The sequence below is a fragment of the Mobula birostris genome, chromosome 11, assembly GCF_030028105.1.
Source record: "Mobula birostris isolate sMobBir1 chromosome 11, sMobBir1.hap1, whole genome shotgun sequence".
Lineage (NCBI taxonomy): Eukaryota > Metazoa > Chordata > Chondrichthyes > Myliobatiformes > Myliobatidae > Mobula > Mobula birostris.
Window position 1 is genome coordinate 110,434,389 of NC_092380.1, and position 22,037 is coordinate 110,456,425.

The following is a 22,037-nucleotide window of genomic DNA, read 5'->3' on the forward strand; positions in this document are numbered from 1 at the left end:
CCCCGGCCCGGAAAGAGAGACAGACTGACAGAGACATAGAGAGAGGGACAGAGACAGAAAGATAGAGAGAGACAGAGGCAAAGGCAGAGAGACAATGACAGTGAAAGATAATAAACAGAGCGAGGGACCAAGAGAGTGAGAGACAGCAAGAGAGGCAGGCGCAGAAACAGAGAGGGAGTGAAAAGGGCACAGAGAGGCAAAGAAAGACAGTGACGTAATGTGGCAGACAGAGAGAGTGACATATATATATACTTATAGAGAGAGAGAGAGAGAGACAGAGAGAGAGAGTGAGAGAGAGAGATAGAGAGATAGATAGAGAGAGAGAGAGATAGAGAGAGAGAGAGAGAGAGATGGGAAGACATAAATAGAAAATAAGGGAAAGGAAGGAAGATAACAAATGAGGAAGAAAAGTAGAGAGATAAGAAAGAAGGAACATAAGGGAAAGAGATAAAATACAAAAGTGAGAGGGAAGAATGATGTATAAAGCAGTCAGAGGAGAGAGAGGTGTACGCGAAATGATAAACATGAGGCTGACAAAGAAAGAGGGAAAAAACCTTGAAAAAAAACGTGGAATTCGTTGCCACAGGCAGTTGTGGAGGCCAAATCTTTACGTATATTTAAGGCAGAGGTTGAGAGATTCTTGGTTGGTCAGGGCGTGAAGGGATGTGAGAAGGCAGGAGATTGGGGCTGAGGGGAAAATTGGATCAGCCATGATAGAATTGCAGAGCAGACTTAATGGGCCAAATGGCCTAACTCTGGTCTTACAGTAATTGCTGGATGGATAGCAACCACTACTAAGCTTTGGGTCTAATGGAGGGGTGAAGCCCAAGGGCTATTCGACCTGTATACAATGGCAAGAATTTCCATGTCAACAAGCTCAGCTTTCACACTGGCTAGCTGTTCTGAGTTTAGTCTATGCACATGGGCGTACACTGGTGAACCAGTTGTGGAAATGTGGTGGTCAGCCCCAGTGCTTTGTGACGATAGTGAAAACGTGGGCTTGGTGAAGGTTGGGTATTCCAGCCTGGGAGTAAATTTGCACGTGGTGGTGCATGCACTAGTCGGAGTAGTTGTGGCAAACATTTTATTTATGGTTTATTTACTCATTTATGGTATGTGGGCATTGCCAGCTAAGCCAATATTTATTGTCCATCCATAGTTGCCCTTGAGATGGTGATGAGGAGCTGCCTTCTTGAACTGCTGCAGTCCCTGAGGTGCAGGTACACTCACAGTGCTGTTAGGGAGTGAATTCCATGATTTTGACCCAGTGACAATGAAGGAACAGTGATATGTTTCCAAGTCAGGATGGTGAGTGACTTGGAGGGGTATTTGCAAGTGGTGGTGTTCCCAGGTATCTGCTGTTCTCGTCCTTCTAGATGGTAGTGGTTGTGGGTCTGGAAGGTGCTGCCTTAGGAACTTTGGTGTGTCTTGTAGAGCATCTTATAGATAGTACACACTGCTGCGAATGTTCGTCGATGGTGGATGGATTGGATGCTTGTGGAAGGGGTACCAATCAAGTGGGCTGCCTTGTACTGGATGGTGTCGAGCTTCTTGAGTGCTGATGGAGCTGCACTCGTCCAGGCGAGTGGAGAGTATTCCATTACACTCCTGACCTGAGCCTTGTAGATGGCTAACAGGCTTTGGGGAGGCAGGAGGTGAGTCACACACCACAGGATTCCTGGCCTTTGACCTGCTCTGGTAGCCATGGTGTTTATATGGCTAGACCAGTTCAGCTTCCTGTCAATGATAACCTCCAGGATGTTGATAGTAGGGGATTCAGTGATGTTGATGCCACTGAATGTCAATGGACAATGGTTAGAGCCTCTCTTGTTGGAGATAGTCATTGCCTGGCACTTGCGTGGTCGAATATTACTTGCCACTTCCTGGGGGTACAGGGAATAAACCAAAGTCCTTTGCATTCACAAGCCGACAGTTTAAGATTTACTAACAATTCTTTGGCACCCAGGAGATCTGTGCCGAGCAGAGGTCTAGCAACTTTAACCAAGACAAAGTCCCATGTGTAGTGTCGTCCGCTGAAACGGAGATGGTAAGAGGCTTAGACAGAATGGACAGCCAGAGACTTTTCCTCAGGGTGTTTGTTCGTTATGTGCCACGTTGTATGACATGAGTGATCATGGTCTTTCTATGATTGTTCCTGGCAGCTTTTTCTACAGAATTGGTTTGCCATTGCCTTCTTCTGGGCAGTGTCTTTACAAGATGGGTGACCCGAGTCATTACTTTATACTTTATACCTTATTGTCACCAAACAATTGATACTAGAACGTACAATCATCACAGCGATATTTGATTCTGCGCTTCCCGCTCCCTGGATTACAAATATTAAATATTTAAAATAGTAAAAAATAGTAAATATTAAAAACTTAAATTATAAATCATAAATAGAAAATAGAAAAATGGGAAGTAAGGTAGTGCAAAAAACCCGAGAGGCAGTTCTGGATATTTGGAGGGTACGGCCCAGATCCGGGTCAGGATCCGTTCAGCAGTCTTATCACAGTTGGAAAGAAGCTGTTCCCCAATCTGGCCGTAGGAGTCTTCAACACTTCAATTATCAATACTCTTCAGAGATTGTCTGCTTGGCACCAGTGGTCGCATAACCAGGACTTGTGATATGCACCAACTGATCATACAGCCATCCACCACCTGCTCCCGTGTCTTCACATGACCCTGATTGGGGGGCTGAGCAGGTTAGGTAGATAAGGCGAAGCAGGTGCTACACCTTGCCCAAGGGTGACTTGCAGGCTAGCAGAGGGAAGAAATCTCCTTTGATAGGGAAATATCTCCAAACCACCATCCATTTTAAGGGCAGAAATGACTAATACAGGGGAACAAAATTTTAAGGTGTTTGGAGGAAAGTATGAGTGGGGGGGATGTCAGGGGGAAGTTCTATACACAGAGAGTAGTGGGTGCATGGAATGCCCTGCTGAGGGTGGTGGTACAGGCAGGTACATTAGGGACATTAAAGAAATTCCAATATAGATCTGAAGATGGAAGAAAAATGGACCATTATGTGAGAGGGAAGGAGCAACACACACAAAATACTAAGCAGATCAGGCAGCGTGTATGGAGAGAAATAAAGAGTCAATATTAGGGCTTAGATTCTTTGTCAGGACTGGAAAGAAAGGGGAGAAGCCAGAACAAGAAGGCGGGAAAAGGGGAAAGAGAACAAGCTGGCAGTGATCGGTGAGACCCGGTGAGGGTGAAGGTTGGTGAGTGGGAGACGGAGAATGAAGTAAGAAGCTGAGAGGTGATTGGTGGAAAAGGTAAAGGGCTGAAGAAGAGTGAATCTGATAGGAGAGAAAAGAGTGGACCATTGGAGAAAGGGAAGCAGGTGAGGCACCGGGGGAGGTGATGGGCAGGTGGGAGGAAAGGGTTAGTTTGATCTTGAAATAGGTTGAAGTGTCAGCACAACATAGTGGGCCAAATGGCCTACACTGTGCTAAAGAAATCTAAGTTCTATATTCTACGTCTTAAGCACCATTCTGCTGGAATGGTGTTTATTGTTGTGTTTATGTACACTGTTCATTCCGTGAGCTTCATGCAAGCAAAGGATTTCATTACACGCTGGTGTATATGACAATAGACTCATTTAATCAGATTGAGCTACTGAGGAGTTGAGAAGGGGGCAGATTTACAATTGTTTCATTTGATGATTAATCCAAAGGAGGAGAGAGTGAGCTCTAGCTGTGAAATGTTCTGCAGGAGAGTTACTGCACTTCAGTAATGGGTCAGAGCCTTCAGGAGGTGACCAGATTCAGCTGGAATTTGAAAGGGACGGTGATATAATTGAAAGGTAAATGAACTGGGACTAAGATTGTAACTCAGGCAACTGAACTGATTACATGAGTAACTCCTGTTAAAAATATCAATTACCAGAGTGTCTTCCCCGTTTAAGTATCAAAAAACCCAAGCACATCTTGCTGAATATGCATTCCTGCAAATGGTATTATAATGAGCAACACACGTTAGTAATTATTTCGAGATACTAAATATTCCCATGTGCACTGTGGCCCTTTCAGCACACTTTGTTATAATTGTTGGTGTGCACTGTTTATGGAGTGCTTAATGGCCCGTCATGTGCTGTTCATGAGGTTCCAGTTATTTATAATATCCAGAGGTGACAACCCACTGTGTGATTGGATTGTTACAGCTGGGAATCAGAGAATGCGCCATGGGTAGATGCTCGTAAACCTCATCGGAAGCGGGAGTTTAAGTGCACAGTACTTTAGGAACGTCATAGTAGGATATATCTAGCTAGGGTGCCTAAGACTTTTGCTTCGGGCTGTATTTGTCAACGTGGAGCGGAAAGCGAGCTTGTTCATCTGTGGGAGCAAAGGATGTTGCGAATGGCGAGGATGGAGTTCCGCGGGAGGGGTGTGGGCAGTTGGCAGAGAAGGATGGCCAGGGGCTGGGAGAGGGGAGGTGGTGTGGATGCAGACACACCCAGCCCCAAGACATCAAGTGAAGTCATTTGATTCCAAAAATTGGTTTATTGATCATTACAGAATGTCTCCCTGGTGCTTCCCACTCCCCCCTCCCCTTCCCCTTTTCCCAACCATGATTTCCCCTCTCCCTGTCCCTTTTCTGCTGTCAGCCCACAAAAGAGACCCATATCAGAATCAGGTTCATGATCACTTACATATGTCATGAAGTCTGTTTTTTCAGCGGAAGTACAGTGCAATACATAAAATTACTACGATACCGTGCAGAAGTCTTGGGCACCCTAGGTACCATATATATATGTGCCTAAGATGTTTATACATTACTGTAAATTTTTGCTGGGAAAGGGTCTACTACAGTGAAGCACACCACAGTGCGTACTCAATCAGAATCAGGTTTAATATCACTGGCATTTGTCGAGAAATTTGTTAACTTTGCGGCGCCATTACAATGCAATACATGATAATATAGAAAAAAGCTGTGAATTACTTTAAGTATATATGTATATTAAATTGCTAAATTAAATAAGTACAGCAAAAGCTGAAATTAAAAAAGTAGTGAGGTAGTATTCATAGGTTCTGTGTCCATTCAGGAATAATAGGGCAGAGGGGACGAAGATGTTCCTGAATCACTGAGTGTGTGCCTTCAGGCCCCTGTACCTCCTTCCTGATGGTAACAGTGAGAAGAGGACGTGCCCTGGATGGTGGGGACCCTTAATAATATGAAGATGCTCACGATGGATCTGACTAATTTTATATCTCTCTGCAGCTTATTTCGATCTTGTGCAGTAGTCCCTCTTCTCACCCCACCCATACCTAACAGTGATGCAGCTGTGTCAGAATGCTCTCTGTGGTACATCTGTGGAAATTTTTGAGTGTTTTATGTGACATGCCAAATCTCCTTAAACTCCTAATGAAATGTCACCACTCTCTTGCCTTCTTTATAGCTATATCAATATGTTGGGACCAGGTTAGGTCCTCAGAGATATTAAAACTTAGGAACTTGAAGTTAGTCATTCTCTCTTTTTCTGATCCTTTGTGTGTTCCCTCATTTTATCCTTCCTGAAGTTCACAATCAGCTCTTTAGTCTTACTGATGTTGAGTGCAAGGTATTGCTGTGACACCACTCAACTAACTGGTATATCTTGCTCCTGTACACCCTGATCTGAGATTCTGCTAACAATACTTGTATCATCAGTAATTTATAGATGTAATTTGAGCTGTGCCAAGCCACACAGTGTAGAGTGCCCTCCTGCTTCAAATAATCCACCATTGTCCCTGTACCAAAAAAGACCAAGGTAACATGCCTGAACGACTGGCGTCCTGTCGCACTCACCTCAATAATAAGCAAATGCTTTGACAGGCCAGTCAAGGATTACATCTGCAGCTTGCTATCACCCAAACTGGACCCCCTACAATTTGCCTCCCGACACAACTGATCGACAGATGACGTAATGGAATCACTGCCTGGTATGGGAACTTTACTTCCCTTAATCATAGGATTCTTCAGAGAGTGGTGCGGACAGCCTAGCGCATCTGTAGTTGTGAACTTCCCATGATTCAGGTCATTTACAAGGACAGGCGTGTAAAAAGGGCCCGTAGGATCATTGGGGACCCAAGTCATCCCAACCACAAACTATTCCAGCTGTGGTACCGCAGCATAAAAGCCAGGACCAATAGTCTCCGGGACAGCTTCTTCCACCAGGCCATCGGACTGTTGAACTCACACTGATTTGAGTGTACTCTATATTACAGTGACTGTTCTATTTGTTATAAATTATTATAGATTACAATGATTGCACATGACACATTTAGATGGAGATTTAATAAAGATTTTTACTCCTCATGTATGTGAAGGATGTAAGAGATAAAGTCAATTCAATTCAATACAATACAGCCGTGGGTGTAGAGAGAGTAGAACAGTAGGCTCTGCTCACTTCCCTGAGGTTCTGAAATAAAAGCTGAGAGCGGTGTTGGAATTATTCCTGGTTTATTATTGTTACCTACACTCAGTGGCCACTTTATTAGGTACACCTGTACACCTACTCATTAATGCAAACGTCTAATCATCTCAATGGATAAAAGCATGCAGACATGGTCTACAGCAGGGGTCCCTAACCTGGGTCCATGGGTCCATTGTTTCATGGCATTGGTCCATGGGCCCCTTGCTCTATGGCATTGGTCCATGGGCCCCTTGCTCTATGGCATTGGTCCATGGGCCCCTTGCTTTATGGCATTGGTCCATGGCTCTCTTGCTTTATGGCATTGGTCCATGGCTCTCTTGCTTTATGGTATTGGTCCATGGGATCCTTGCTTTATGCCATTGGTCCATGGGTCACTTGCTTTATGGCAATGATCCATGGCATAAGAAGTTTTGGGATCCCCTGCTGCAGAGGTTTGATTGCACAATACTGTAAGAAGCTGAGAAGTGACCCGATAGGGGTATATAAGATCACAAAGTGCAGGAATCCACCCTCTTTTTACCCCTTGTGATCTCATATACTTCTATCAGGTCACCCCCTCAATCTCTTATGTTCCAGGGAATAAAGTTGTGACCTACTCAACCTCTTCTTGTAACTCAGCCCACACCCCTCCAATTCCGGGCAACATCTGCTAAATATTTTCTGCATTTTTTCTAGTTTGATAACACCTTTCGTATAACAAGGTGTTCAATGCTGCCTGTATTAGAAAACGTGTCATGTAGAAAGGCGGAGCAAGTTGAGGATTTGAGGATTCCTCTTTGGAGCAAAGAAGGAAGAGAGATGAATTGATAGAGGTGTATAAGATGATAAGAGGCAATGATAGAATGGACAGCCAGATACTTTTTCCCAGGGCAGAACTTGCTACGACAAGGGAGCATAATTTTAAGGTGATTGGAGGAAGGTATAGGAGGGATGTGAGAGGCAGGTTTTTACACAGAGGGTGGTGGGTATGTGGAACGCGATGTCAGGGCTATGGTAGAGGCAGAGACATTAGGGGCATCTCATTGATAGACACATGGATGAAAAGAAATGGAGGGATACAGTATGTGAGAGGGAAGGGTTAGTTTGATCTTCATTAGATTGTTCTAATGAAGAGTTTGAGCCCAAAATATTGACTGTTATTCCTCTCCGTAGATGCTGTCTGACCTGCTGAGTTCCTCCAGCATATTGTGTATGTTGCTCTTGAATTCCAGAATCCGCAGAATCTCTTGTGGTTAGGTTGATCTTAGAGCATGTAGGTTAAAAGGTCAGCACACTATTATGGGCTGGAGAACCTGTCTGTACCGTACTGTCCTATGTTCTAACCCTGTAAACAACACTTCAATTGTCTCTCACCACATTGTATACAATTACGCCATTACTTCCCAGCTCCTATACACAGTGCTCTGCCTAATGAAGGCGAGCATGCAAATGCCTTCTTCAGCAGTTTATCTATCTGTAACACTGCTCTCAGCAACTACACGTTTTCACTCCTAGGTCCCCCTGTTCCACAGCAGATTTTTAAATTGGCTGCACTATATCCTGGAACGGAATGTGCTTGTGAAAAGCATAGTTGTTCTTGCTTCTGCTACCGCTCAGTAAGTGCCAAAGCACTTCGCAGACTACCAGTCAGAGACGTGCTCTCACAAACAACAAATAGTTATCACGCACATTGAGGGAAGTGTGATGTATGTGGAGAGAGCTGTACTGGCCTGGAAGCACTTCAAGATTCCCAACTGTTCCTGCTTCTCCTACTGCCTTGGCCGAGATTCCTTCTGTTAAAAAAAACACCTCCCAAGCAACGAGCTGTTGACTTCTCTTTCATATTCTGGACATTGGAAAGCATGGATAGAATGTATGTGGAGAGGATGTTTCCTATAGGACCACAGGGCACAGCCTCAGAAAAGAGGGACATTCCTCGAGAACAGAAATGAGGAGGAATTTCTTTAGTCAGAGGGTGATGAATCTGTGGAATTCATAGTCACAGATGGATGTAGACGTCAAGGCACTGAGTATATTTAAAGCAGTGTTTGATAGGTTCTTGATTAGTCAGGGTGTCAAAGAGTATAGGGAGAAGGCAGGAGAATGGGGTTGAGAGGAAAATAAATCAGCCATGATCAGATGGTTGAGCAGACTTGATGGATCAAATGACCTAATTTTGCTCTTATGGCTTATGGAGCTATGACTGTCCATGGGTCATCAAGAGGTGTTGTTAGGTGGCAGCCCTTCAACAGTGAGTGAGCATTAAATCAGTAGTTTCTTGTTGGGTGAAAATGCTTCAGTACTCAGATGATGAAATGAAGTTCTACTTAAACCTAGTTGTTTGTGCATGACATCGAAAGACTGAAGGAAGAGAATTGGGCCATTGGGTCCACTGAGCCTGTTTCATCACCATCATCATGGCTGATTTATTATCCCTCTCAATCTCATTTTTCTGCCTTCTCCCTGTAACCTCTGATGGCCCCTGCTAATCAAGAATCTATCAACCTCCACCTTAAATATACTCAATAATATGGCTTCCATAGCCATCCATGGCAATGAATTCCACAGGTTCCCCATTCTCTGGCTAAAGAAATTCCTCCTCAGTTCTGTTCTAAAGAGGTGACGTTCTATTCTGAAGCTGAACCCTCCGGTCTTAGGCTCTCCCACTACTGGAAACATCCTCTCTATGTACATGCTCTCAAGGCCCTTCCTTATTTGGTATGTTTCAGTGAGTATCCCCTCACTTTTCTAAACTCCAGCGAATACAATCCTAGAGCCATTAAATGTTCCTTATACACTAACCACTTATACGCTAACCATTTCTACGTTAACCATTTCTACGCTAACCTTTTCTAAGCTAACCATTTATACGCTAACGCTCCTTATACTATACGCTAACCATTTCATTGTTGGTGCCATCTTTGTTAATCTTCTCTAGACCTTCTCCTACGCTGGCGCATCCGTTCTTAGGTATGGGGCTCACAACCGTTCACAGTACTCTAAGTGTGGTCTGACCAATGCCTTATAAATCCTCAGCTACAGTCCAACACAAGGTTGACAGTAACAACAATTACAATAGTTTACAGACAGACTTTAGTTCCTTGCCCAGCTCAGGAATTGGTTTTAAAACTTCCTATAATTTATCCCCTTCAGCGCGTAGAATGATTGCATCCCCTACTTTAATGGCGAAAAGATGTATGCTACAACATTGGAAGGAGATTAATGCCCCAACTATGTTTTTTTGGTTTTCTCAAACGATACTATGTTTAAATTTGGAAAAAATCAGAAGTAATCTTTATGATGCTTCAGTTAAATTTGAACAGACTTGGAGATCTTTTATTCAACATTTTCATTTAATGTAACTATTTTTTTCCTCTCTGATCATATATATAATCCCTTCGTGGATTTTATCTGCTATTAGTGGAGGTTGGGATTGAGGACGTGATTGTTTAAGCTGTTTAAGTCTACTTTGTACCTAGTTAGCCCATTGCTTTGCTTTGCTTTGTAGGTTAGTTGAATGGTGTTTTTTTTTGGGGCGGGGGGTTTTCTGTTTTTTTTCCTTATCAATATATATGGAAAATTAGTATATAACTATATTACCTTGTTATTTTATAACTAACTTACATGGCCTGCATTTTTTTTGTTTTAATATTACTTGTATATTTATGTCGAAACAATGTATTGATTGTTATATGTTTTACCTTTTAAAATTTAAAAAAAGGAATTGATTTTAAGATCAAGAGCAACTTCTGATAGTGAGGCCGCAGAGAAGGTGCAAAGCGAGTGGCTGCAATTATATCATAACTGAACAGTAGTGCAATGTGCTTCTGCTAACTACAGACCCAAGCTGTTCCTTATCTGGCCAGGCAGCATCTCTAGGAAGAGGTACAGTCGACGTTTCGGGCCGAGACCCTTCGTCAGGACAGTACCTCTTCCTATAGATGCTGCCTGGCCTGCTGCGTTCACCAGCAACTTTGATGTGTGTTGCTTGAACTTCCAGCATCTGCAGAATTCCTAGTGGTTACTGTCCCTTATCTCATTTCTCTCTCATGAATCCCACTGGTCCTCATCACCCTATCTGTTTCCCCTCCCTCACTCTCTCCATCTACCTACCACCCACACACTCCTCCCACTGGGTCCTGTCCTCACCTCCCTCCCCTTATTCCATGATCTTTGAACCTCTGCTAACAGACTCCATCCTTCAGCCCTTTGTCACTTCTCCTATTGACTCCCAGCTTCTGATGCCATTTCCACTCTCTCCCCTCCTCCATCTGCCTATCACCGCTTGTGTGAATTTCAGCTCCCTGTCTCTGTCGCTATTCCCACTCTCCCTTTCTCCATCTGCCTGCCTTTCACCCCTCCTCACCTGGATCCACCCATCACCTCTCAGCTTGTGTCACTATTCCTACTTTTCCCTCTCCATCTGCTTATCTTCACTCTTTACCTGGATCCACCCATCAACTCCCAGCCTCTGCCAATACTTCCACTCTCACCCCATTCCCATCTGCCTAACACCACACTTCCCCTGGATCCATCCATCTCCTCCCAGCTCTTGCTTCACCCCTTCTCCCCACCTCTTTATACTGGCTATCTTCCATCTTTCTATCTCGCCCAGGTGAAGGTCTTGAACCAAAACGTTGGCTATCCATTTGCCTCTACAGAGCTGCTTGATGTATAGGGTTCCACCAGTGTTCTGTGTGTCAAGTAGTAGCAAGGTTGAGATGAGGTTGCGGCAAGTAAGCAAAAATCATGAAAAAGTTTGAGAGGCTTTGTGGGAGGGAAGGGTTAGATTGACCTTAAAGTAGGTTAAATGGATGGTACAACATTGTGGGCCGAAGGGCTAGTACTGTGTTGTATGGTTCAATGTTCATACTGCTGGAGGAACTCAGCAGTCCAGGCAGTATTTGTGGAGGGAAATGGACAGTTGATGTTTGATATATACTTGTGAATCTGCTAGGGTGGTCTATTGTATCCGTTTTTCCTGATGCAGCCTTCTCTGCCTTGGTGAAACTGATCATAAATTTGGGGATCACTTTGTCATACACATCCATTCATCTGCCAAGACCAAAACTTCCTGGGAGGTAAAAGTTTTAATTCCAATTCCCGTTCTCATTTTGACATGCTGGTCCATGACTTCCTCAAGATGAGGCCAATCATCTGAGTAGCCTCCAAACTGATGGCATGAACATCGATTTCACATTTCGGTTAAAAAAATTAACCAAAACTAGTCTCAAAAATAGTCACTTTCCTCAAGCAGTAAGGCTGACCAACACCTCCACCCACTAACCTGTCCCTCCTCTCCCCCATCATGGCTGATTCTGGATCCCATTCCTATGTCTTCCTTTGAATTAGTCTAATGTTTTGAAGTAACAAAGCTCAACAAAATGATAAAATATTGGTGGTCGGGGGGAGGAGGGGCGGGTTAGTGGGCGGAGGTGTTGGTCAGCCTTACTGCTTGGGGAAAGTAACTATTTTTGAGACAGGTGATTCTGGTGTGGATGCTACCTAGCCTCCATGAGCAGGGTGGGTGGGATCCTTCATGATGTTACTAGCTCTTTTCTGACACCTTTCTATGTCCTTAACAGCAGGTAGTTTGGAGCTAGAGATGCATTGGACGGTTTTGACTACCCATTGTACAGCTTTCTTCTCTCACTAATAGGAACATTAGACTCGATGGGCTGAATGGCCTAATTCTACTCCTATGTCATATGGTCTTATTGTCTTCTGAAATGCAGGTCTAATTTTGAGTTACTATAAGCTGGACGTGCACGTAACACTTGGCAGCATGGTAATGTATGCAATACACATCTTTAGACAATTAACCCGTAATGAATTATTTAAAAGAACAAGGCTGCTTAATCAACCAACCGTTGTGACATGAACAAAGTCACCCGAGACACCCTGAAGCTAATGGATATAGAAGTGTTTTTTTCAGCAAAAACATGCAATGGACGTCATATTGAGACGCTCTTGGAAGAAGAGGCCACTTGACCCAAAATTACATGACATTTTTATATGCTAAAGGTCAAAGGCAACAGCAGGACAACTCTATAGTTACAATGTAGCTATAATGTTTCCTTCGAATTACATACAGTTTTCAAACACATCCGTCTTCATACCCATACTGTAGACACCAAAATGAATATTAATCCCCACTGACTCTCTCTGGATTCATGGCATCAAGTGAATGGACGTTTTCTGGTTTGTAATCAACCCAGAAAATATATATATACACCCAAGACTACTCAAATATTACTAAAATATTAAATACTTAATAATTTCCTGTCAGAGTCACCTTGTGTACAGACACTCCTGTACCTAACGTCACTTTATGATCTCACAATCAATCTACGTTATATATAGAAGCGATCTTATGTATTTATATTTATTGTATTTTTTTATTGTAATGTTCTTTATCTTATTATGTTTTTTTTTGTGCCACATCAGATCTGGAGCAACAATTATTTCATTCTCCTTTACACTTGTGTCCTGGAAATGACATTAAACAATCTGAAAGAATGAGTTGTATTTGCTATGAAGGGGATTTGTCATAAACCTAAGCAAGCAATTTGTATTAATGGCCCCTAAATCAAATCTCCTCCAGCACAATAGGAGCAGCCTCGCTTATCTTCCACCAATGATTGGAATGCCTACAGCCAGAACTACAGGTTGCTGCCTATTGTCTGGTGGCAGGTTTGTTTTTTCCACCCCCAAACCAATTAAGTAGCAGAACCTGACAAGTGTGAATGTGTTCCAGGGAGCAGATGTCCTCTGAGCTGCGGAATGGGACTGTTGAAATGATGGGGTGATTTTTCATCCGGACTTGTTCGTCTCTCATGGTTCCAGTGAGATGGTTATCAGTAATGGTAAACAAATCCATTCTGTGCCTGTGTTGTGACTCATTGCTTCATGCACAAGGTCTGGCCTGATGGATTTATGCCATGATTTCGCGTCGGCATTTGTCATGATTGTCTGCAAAACTAGAGATGTGTATAGCATGGATGGAGAAGCACCACCTCATATTCCATCGGGACCTCTGGTTTCCTCCTCCTGACCAACCTGATGGCATGAGCATTAATCTCTCTAATTTATGTAGATTCTTCCCCTTTTCTCTACTTATCTTCCCCGTTCTGGCACCCCCTTACCCTTTCTCTTCTCCTCACCCGCCTTCAACTCTCCCTGGTGCCCCTCCACCTTCCATTTCTCCCATGGTCCACTCTCCTCTCCTATCAGGTTCCTCCTTCTTCAGTCCTTCACCTTTTCCACCTATCACCTTCCAGCTTCTTACTTCAATGTCCTTTCCCCACCTACCCCTTTTCACCCTCACCTGGCTTCACCAATCACCTGCAGCCTTGTACTCCTTCCTTCTTATTCTGGCTTCTCTCCCTTCCTTTCCAATTCAATGAAAGGCCTCGAGCCGAAACGTCAACAGATTATTCCTCTCCATAGATGCTGCCTGACCTGATGAGTTCCTCCAGCATTTTGTGTGTGTGTTACTGTGGATGGAGGTATTTAGCCCTGCCTTTCCCTGCCCCTTGGCAGTGTGAGTCAATACCGCCCTTAAAATTGAAGACTTTTCTTCTTTTAGCTGGGGTGGGAGAGGGACCATCACACATTGACAAAGCTGAAGGCGCTTTGCGTTCCTTATCAGAGCCAGGAGTCGCATGAGACTGCTGAAGCTTTTCAGAACTTTGGTTAGGCCATTTCCCCCAGATCATCAGGCTAATCAACACCTCCAACTTTAACCCATCCACCAACTCCAACCACCACTAAATATACATCACCTAGCATCACATTATGTAAATACAATCAGTCTATCTATATAACAGTTACTTGAACATAGTGTTTTACAGACACAAGAGATTCTCCAGATGCTGGAAATCCAGAGCAACACACACACAAAATGCTGGAGGAACTCAGCAGGCCAAGCAGCATCGATGGAGAGGAGCACCTTCAGTCCATCCACCAAAGGTGGAATTTCCCAGTGGCCAAAAATTTTTATTCCGGTTTCCGTTCCTGTTCGACATGTCAGTCTATGGCCTCCTCTTTGCTGCAATGAGGCCACCTTCAGGGTGAAGGAGTAACATCTTATATTCTGTCTGGGTAGACTCCAGGCTGATGGCATGAATATCAATTTCTCCTTCTGGTAAAACAAAATGTAGGCAAGAGAAAAAGAGCTTGGTCAGGAGGAGGATACCAGAGGTCCATGAGCCAATCCTCATTGGAGGATCAGAAGTGGAGAGGGTCAGCAAATTTAAATTCCTTGGTCTTGTTATTTGGGGGGACCTACCCTGGGCCCAGCAAGTAAGTGCAATTAAAAAGTAAGGTGTGACAGTGCCTCTATTACCTTAGGAGGTTGCACAGATCTCGCATGATATCTAAAACCTGACAATCTTCAATAGATGTGCAGTGGAGAGCATATTGACTGGCTGCATCACGGGTCTGGCATGGAAACACCTCTGCCCTTGTATGGAAAATCCTACAAAAGGTAGTGATATGGCACAGCCCATCGAGGGTAAAGCCTTCCCCAACAGTGAACATATCTACATGAAGCATTGTTGCAGGAAAGCAGCATCCATTATCAGGGACCCCACTGCCCAGGACATGCTCTCTTCTCACTGTCGTCATCAGGAAGAAGTACAGGAGCCTCAGGATTCACACCACTGGGTCCAGGGACAGCTATTACCTCTCGACTATCAGGCTTTCGAACCGAATGGGATAACTTCACTCAACTTCACTTGCCCCAATGTTCCCACAACCCATGGACTCACTTTCAGGAATCTTCATCTCATGTTCTTGGTATTTATTGCTTACTCATTTACTATTTTCTTGTAGTTACACAATTTGTTGTCTTTTGCACAACGGTTGAATGCCCAAGTTGGTGCAATTTTTTATTGATTCTATTATGGTTATTATTCTATAATATGGTTATTATTGGGTATGCCTGCAGGAAAACTGTCCACATTGCTTCAGAAAGGAAAGCAGGGAACCAGTGAACTGGAGTTTTGAAAGATACTTATAAAATGATAAATATGAGGGTGTTTTCACAAAATTGATGTACAAAAAATAATATATTGCAGATTGGTTAAGAGATAAAAGAAATAGAAGAGAGGGGTATAGATAGGGTAAACGGGGACAGCTATTTTTCCCTTATTAGGGAGTGAAAGAACTACGTCGAACTACTGGGTGAATGAGTAGTCTTTGGAGTACTGCAAGTCTGTGTCTTTATTGATGTTTTGCTGCACACGAGTGCTCGGTGAAGGACGCAGATGCTCTTTTGCTGCGCTTACGTGTGGGGGGAGCTGGGGGGGTGCTTTGGGGTTCTAACATTTAACTGTCATTCATTCTTTATGGCACTCTTCTGTTTTCATGGATAGTTATGAAGAAAAAGAATTTCAGGATGTATATTGTATACATTTCTCTGACATTAAATTTGACCTTTGAAACCTTTGAAATACAAGCAGGCCATTCCCACTGATGTTGGGTGAGAATAAAACTAGAGGTCATAAGTTTAAGATGAAAGGTGAAACATTTAAGGTGAACCTGCAGGGAACTTAGTCACTCAGAGCGTGGTGAGAGTGTGGGATGAACTACCAGAGGAAGCGACGGATTTCGATTTCAATATTTAAGAGAAATTTGGATAGGTACATGGATGGGAGGGGTATGGAGGTCTATGGCCCAGGACGAGGTCAATAGGAGAAGCAGAATAGCAGTCCGGTATGGGTGAGATGGGCTGAAGGGTCTGTTTCAGTACTGTAGTGCTCTATGACTCTATCACTGTGACAGAGCGCAGGTATAAATCGGTCATATCCAACTTAGCAGGCAGTTTCTCTTGGGGTTCTGCAATGATCTATTATATTTGTGATCTCGATTAATGCCTGATTTGAGAATGTGCACTTATTCAACTTTGCTAATAGTACTCTTACCAGGAATGAATGAGTGTAATGTGGTGAAGCTATTAACATAATGCTTACAGCGTCAGTGACACAGGTTCAACTCCCGCATGGTCTCTAAGGAGTTCTTGTTCAACACATGACTGCTTGGATTTGCTCTCAGTTTCCTTCCCTATTCCAAAATGTTCCGATATTTTGATGTACAGTACATGTGTTTATGCCTCTCATAATTTGTATGGTAGTGTAATGCTTTACAGTGTCAGCGACTGGGGTTCAGTTCCCAGAGCGGTCTGTAGAGAGTTTGAACGTGTGGCTTTCCTCTGGGTGATCTGGTTTCCTCCCATATTCCAAAGACATACGCATTAGTAAGAGTGTCCCCAGCACATCCTTAGACTGTGCTGGTTGTTGATGCAAACGATGCCTTTCGCTGTATATTTCAATGTGTATATGACAAAGCTCATCTTTAATTTTAGCTGTCCCTGACAAAAAGCAATAACATTTTGCCATTAATTGTGTTGACAGGCAAGCTCCTTGCTTGTGTTATCTTGGAGGGGTTTATATCAGTAATGTGCCACAGAGAAATGTGATTTTCTTTGTGTGTGAAAGAATTTGTTGTTTCTGGCAAATCAGCACAGCATAAAAAAGCATTGCCTTAAACCATGACTGATCTCGGAAACTGATACTCTCTGATATCGGTGCCATTGCCTGAGAGTTGTCTGTGGTTCAGCATTTTTTATCAACACCTGAGAGTAATTGAATATAACACCTAAAAGATGAATTGGCTGGAAATAGAAGACTTTGCACATTATTTTAATAGGTCTGTGAATTGCTGGTTTGATTTGTTTAATAACAGAATCTGGCTTCGAAACACTGAGCAAATCTCTCACATTTCTGCTTAGCTTACTGAAGCTTTTTTGCTTTCGAATTGTCTCCTTTGACAGGGCTTTCAGTCCATCAAATCTCAAATTGCTGTTAATGCATTTTCCTATTGTTTTGTCTCTCGCCCAGAGGATTAAATGAAGTCTAGCTTCTAGAACTTGGATTTCTCCTCATTTCTGTCCTACTAAAAGTCACTTTGTATAGAGTTTACATCTAATTTTGAGGTATTAAATGAAAAATGAGATTGGTACGTCGCAGCTTTAGGAATCTAATTTTAGTCGATGCACCACAGAGAGCATTCTATCCAGATGTATTGTACTTATTTAGCTATACAGTGCAGAGTAATCCCTTCCGGCCCAACGAGTCACAGCACACTAGCAACCCCACTACCCCGATTAGCCCTAACCTAATCACAGGATAACTTACAATGAGCAAGCCTACTCTGTACATCATTGGAGTGGGAGAGGAACCTGGATCAGCTGAAGAAAACCCATGAACATACAGAGTCTCAATACAGAATGGTGCCGGAACTGAACTCTGAACTTCAGTAGGCCCGAGCTATATTAACGTCGTGCAAACCGCTACAATACTTTGGTGCCCAATTTTGAATTATGGTTTATTGATTTATTTGTGGTAATATTTTGTTTTATGTGCTGTGTGTGATATAGGTTTTGTGGGTGTACCATGGTCTGGAGGAACATTGTTTCATTTGTTTGTATATGTGTACAGTCAGATGTCAATGAACTTGAACTTTCCTTGGTGTGGTATCTTCTCTGCCTGTGACTGCAAGAAACTACAGAGAGTTGTGGACACAGCTCAGCACATCTGGGAAACCAGCCTCCCCTCTATGGATTCTACCTGCACTTCCCTGGTAAAGCAGCTAACATAATCAAAGACCATAATCTGGACACTCTCTCTTCTCCCCTGTCCCATCAGGCTGAAGATCTAAAAGCCCGAAAACATAAACCAACAGGCTCAATGAAAATTTCTTCTCATTGGGCTTCCTGTTCTTTCTACCTTCCATTTGTTATTTAGATCATGACTTTCCTGCTGGGAATCTGCCTGCAAGTGTCCTCAGATCTATGTCTTTTCTTTTGAAGAATGGTGAAGCTTCCAAGCTTGGAACATCTCATGTTCGCTCACTGACTTTATTTATTTTTCTTCCTCTCAACTTCCACTAGTGTTGTTATGCTTGTTCTGTTGTGTAAATTGTGTACAATATACGTTAATTTAAGTTACGTTTGTCATGTTAGCAATGTACTGTGCTGATATCAAGTTTCGGAGAGTGCACACATAACGGGCGATCCCACCTGGTTCCTCAACACCATCAATACTCTTCAGAGATTGTCTGGTGCCAGTGTCTCCACTTCCTGGGGAGATTGAGGTGAGTGAGCCTCCCTCACCACCATTCTAACCAGTTTTTACAGGAGCACCATGGAGAGTGTCCTGACCAGCTGCATCATCGCCTGGTACAGGAATTGCAAGGCACATGACTGGAAGACCTTGCTGAGAGGATCATCAGGGTCTCTCAACCACCCACCTGAGGTATTTATTGGCAGTGCTGTGAAACAGGGCCCTTAGCATTGTTAAGGATCCCTCCCATTTGTCCAGCAATCTCTTTGACCCCCTTCCATCAAGCAGAAGGTACTATACCATGAGGACAAGGACTATTAAGATGGGAAGCCACCTCTTCTCCCTGGCTGTGAGACTACTAAACTCCCTGCCACCACTCCAGGTCTCATTACGTATGAAGTGCCAGTAGCATTATACTGCTTACTTTTTAACTTGTGTTGTAAATGTCCCTAATGCTAAATGTCAATCTTCTGGAATATATTTTATTTGTTAATTTATTTGTGGTAATATTACTTTGTGTTGTGTGGGAGTTTAATGCACTGCGTTATGCACCTTGATCTGAAGGAACGTTGTTTTGTTTGGTAGAATATATATATAACTAGTGAAGGCTGGGGCGGTGTTCTGAGTTGGATGATCAGCCATGATCATAATAAATGGCGGTGCAGGCTCGAAGGGCCGAATGGCCTACTCCTGCACCTATTTTCTATGTTTCTATGTTTCTATATGGTTGAATGACAGTAAACTGAACTTTAAATTGACTTTTCTGCAGTTGTATTTTTCCCCATTTCAACCTGAAATGGCCTGTCTCTTGTTCTTCAACTTTATCTCCTTGTCAAAACTTCTCCATCAGGGAATGATGATGAACTGAAGATGTATTTCATCATCATCATTATGTGCTGCGTTGTATGACGTGGGCCATCATGGTCTTTATGACCATGATTGTTCTTGGCAATTTATTTTACAGAAGTGATTTGTCACTGTCTCTTTCTGGGCAGCGACTTTACAAAATGGACGACCCCAACCATTATCAATACTCTTCAGAGATTGTCTGGTGCCAGTGGTCCGATAACCAGGACTTGTAATATGCACCTGTTGCTCATACAACCATCCATCATCTGCTTCCATGGCTTCACGTGACTCTGATCAGGGAATGGGGGAAGGGTGGCTAAGCAGGTGCTACACCTTGCCCAAGGGTGACCTACAGGCTAGCGGAGGGAAGGAGTGCCTTACACCTCCTTTGATACAAATGTATCTTTACTCCTCTATCCATAAGGAAAAAAACATAATGAAATAGAATGTTACCCCAACAGTCTTCAGAACAGATTTAGATTACAGTGACTGAACAGTTGGAATTCAGAATCCACATATCTGAATCATGGTGGGGAACCGGGATCCCTGTGAACACGGGGTATAAAATCTTTCCCATACTCAGAGAGAGAGTTTGTCCCAAAGTGCTGTCTACCAGTTCCCTCATCCACCAGCCCTCCTCCCTGTATACAGATACAGCACCTTTAAGCATTTGAAGGTATTGCTGGAAAAGAAGGAGGACAGCACTCCAAGTCATACTAAAATAGCGGGGTGTAAAAGTTCCTCTACCCAGTAAATTCAAAGTTCAAAGTAAATTTATTATCAAAGTACATATATGTCACCTTATACAACCCTGAGATTCAGGTTCTTGTGGCCATTCACAGTAAGTATAAAGAAACAAAATAGAATCAGTGAACGACTGTACATAACAGAATGGACAAAAACCCACGTGTAAAAGATAACAAACTATGCAAATACAAAAAGGAAAGTAAAATAATAATGATAAATGGAATGTGCTGTAAGGTTTCACTGTTAATGTAATGGGCTCTCTGTAATGTTTCACTGCTAAGGTAATGGTTTCTCTGTAGCAGCAATGTTTGGGTTATGACTAGAGATAATGGGGGCTTTGGAATGTATGCTAGCCAATGAGAGGCATGTTGTTCTTTCTTGTAGGTCTGGAAGCAGGGATTTTGCGTTCTTTTGTTGTCGAGAGATGAAGAGAGAAGATGTGAGTGGAGAGAGTTGGAAGACCGCTGGATGGAATGGACTAGGAGCGAGGGTCCGACAGTCAGCGATGCTCAGAGGAGGTCGATGGGGAACAACTGGACGAATCCGTGAGCTCCAACATGCACATTAAACTGTTATATTAAAATGGGCCCTTTTTCTTTTTCTTTTCCTTACAAACCCTATAGTCAGATTAAGATTTCTAAAGTTCAATTGTTTAATTGCATATGGTGCACTGTCTGATATTTTGTGGTTCGGATTTGTAACCGGGCAACACATCATGCAGCATCCACACAAACGAGATTTCTCAGTTTGGCTGGGCCAGAGGCTGTCTTCCCCTAGACACGGGCTGGCCAAACCTAAGGGTTACATCAACAAATAAACAACACATATCAAGAACATGAGATGAAGAGCCCTTGAAATTAAGTCCATAGGTTGTGGGGACAGTTAAGTGATGGGGCGAGTGAAGTTGAGTCTGGTTAGCAAATGTACTGGAGAACAAGACTGAGAACCTAAGGGCAAAATTGCTGTATCAGAGGGAAATGAGGGATTGCTGCGATCTGTGTTTCATGGAAATGTGGCTCATTGAAGACGTGATGGATATGGTGGTCCAGTCTGAGGGGTTCCTTTCTATTGGATGGATCAATCTGCATAACATTTGGGGAAGGCACAAGATGTGGGGTTTATGTTTCATGATAAACTCTTGGTGGTACTTGGATGCAGCTGTCTGGTCACTCTCTTATTCCCCTGACCTGGAACATTTAATAATAACCTTCTATTTTACTCCATGTACCTATCCAGGAGTCTTTTAAAAGACCCTATCGTATCTGCCTCCACCACCGTCGCCAGCAGCCCATTCCATGCACTCACCGCTCTCTGCGTAAAAAACTTACCCTTGACATCTCCTCTGTTCCAAGCACCATAAAACTGTGCCCCCTCAAGCTATCTAATTCAGCCCTGGAAAAACACCTCTGACTTTCCACACGATCAATGCTTCTCATCATCTTCAGGTCACCTCTCATCCTCAGTCACTCCAAGGACAAAAGGGCGAGTTCACTCAACCTATTCTCATAAGGAATGCTCCCCAATCCAGGCAACATCCTTGTAAATCTCCTCTGCACCCTTTCTGTGGTTTCCACATCCTCGCTATAGTGAGGTGACCAGAAATGAGCACAGTACTCCAAGAGGGCTCTGACTAGGGTCTTATATACCTGTAACGTTAACTCTTGGCTCCTAAACTCAATTCTGTGGTTGATGAAGGCCAATGTACCATATGCTTTCTTAACCACAGAGTCAACCTGTGCAGCAGTTTTGAGTGTCCTATGGACTCGGACCCCAAGATCCCTCTGATCCTCCACACTGCCAAGAGTCTTATCATTTATACTATGTCCTGTTATCATATTTTACCTACCAAATGAACCAGCTCACGCTTATCTGGGTTGAACTCCATCTGCCACTTCTCAGCCCAGTTTTTCATCTTA